Genomic DNA, 2,058 nt, shown 5'->3' on the forward strand with positions numbered 1-2,058 from the left:
GACGGTACAAGCTTTTAGTAGCAGAATTCCTAGCAATTTCTAGCCATGTGACACACGTACGCCTCGATCTTAGTTGTGGTTTTTTTAAAAAATAAATAAATAAAATAGATGGTCAAATGCTATTAAATACAATATTTATTTTTGTTGTGGATCTTAACACAACATTGTGCTTAAATTGAGGGAAAATTTTGTAATTTATTATATTTTATAAATATTATAATATGGCGTACAATAAGATCGGGTTTTCTAAGAGTTTGTCCGGAAATAGGAGTCTCATAAGAAATGAGATCTTAGAGAGTAAGACAGTTTAGCTGCTTATCTGTAACAAATATGGGACCTCTGCCAACGTCATTGGTCCTTCAGACGTGAGGTTCAGAACAGGCATGTGTGCCTGTCCATATAAATTAATGATGCGACATGCGATGTGATTGATATCAATACGTAGGATATTATTTGATGTAGCCGGAGAGATGCTTTTGAAAAGGTACCTTATGGAAGAGATACAATTTTAGGGCTTATAAACCACTCCACTCAAACTTATACTATTGATATATGACACTTGTCGACAATAAACAATTAATATATGACTGTCTATTGTAGTTTGTACAAAATTTCAGCAATTTTCTATATATATATATATATACTAATATAAAAAAAATACCTTATATATTTACAAATGACAGTTAATGATAATACTGCATTAATTTTTTAAATAAGATAATTATACCCTTAATTAGATAACTTTTTACAAAAGTTAATTGTAATTACTCTTTTGTTTCTTTCTTTCTTTTTTCATTTTTTTTAAAAAAATAATTTATTAATTTATATATTTTATTTTTATTTATAATATACATATTTTAAAATATAAAATATTATTTATTATATACACATAAAAATAACGTGTCTGGACTATATATGAAACACAAAAACATTCTCTACATATAGTAAAACTTTTGGTATATATCTAATTATATTTAGTATTTCATCTTATTTTCTACACATTTTACAGCTTATACATTGCAGTTCTGTAGTCCATTAATTCTTGCAGAAATGTTGAACGGAAATTGGGCAGTTGGAGAATTAAATTTCCTGATTTCTTCAGAACAAATGTTTTTTTATTTTTTCCCATTTAATTGTGAGGTACTGAGAAGAATTGATGAATAATAGTCTTCTTTACTTGGTGTGAATTGCTCTCACACTCTCACTGTAGTGCACTAAATATTATTATTTATTAGCCTATGTATGCTATGCACGTTTGGTTAATTATTTGGCTGTCAATATTTTGCATTTATTGATATTGGTTTAATTAAATTAAATTAATTAAAAATGAACCTAATTAAATCAAACAATAAGATCCAATCCAAATCACAATTACACTTATAATTAATATATAAAGCACGTTCAATTATTAATTAAAATCCAAATCTTTTGATTATCAGCTGTGAATGTTTTGAGTCGAGCCAACAAATGATGTGACGAATCATATTTATAAAAAAAAGAAAATAATTATAACACTGCATTTCACGATTAATAATACTATATATATCGAACACATAGCAAATAGTCATTCATCAGGCCATGCAATGATTGTTGGTCGTGAATTTTGGGTTGTTGACTAAAATATTTTTTTTATCACGACTCTTAATTGTGACAAATAATTATTTTACGATGAAAAAAGTTAATTTTTATTAATTTTATTTAATCATAGTTATTAATAATTATTTATCATAATTTTTAAACATAATCACAAGTGTACGCCTATGAAGCAACCTCGAACTCTACATATAAATTCCAAACATGGGATTCAGTAAACTTTAATAATTCTTAATTTCACACCGATCTCGATATCACACATGCACGCAATTATAAGATTTATATATATATATATATATATGATGATAATTTCAGACTTTTCCTTAGGAATTTTAATTAAAAATATGTTCAAAGTTTATGGCAAAATCAAATGATTTGGTAGGGTAAATTATATTTTATCTTTGGAATTATTTTTGTTTTTATATTTTGTTATTTAAATTTAACTTTTTCCTTTTGTATTTACAT

This window comes from Sesamum indicum, linkage group LG6 (assembly GCF_000512975.1).
Source record: "Sesamum indicum cultivar Zhongzhi No. 13 linkage group LG6, S_indicum_v1.0, whole genome shotgun sequence".
Classification (NCBI taxonomy): domain Eukaryota; kingdom Viridiplantae; phylum Streptophyta; class Magnoliopsida; order Lamiales; family Pedaliaceae; genus Sesamum; species Sesamum indicum.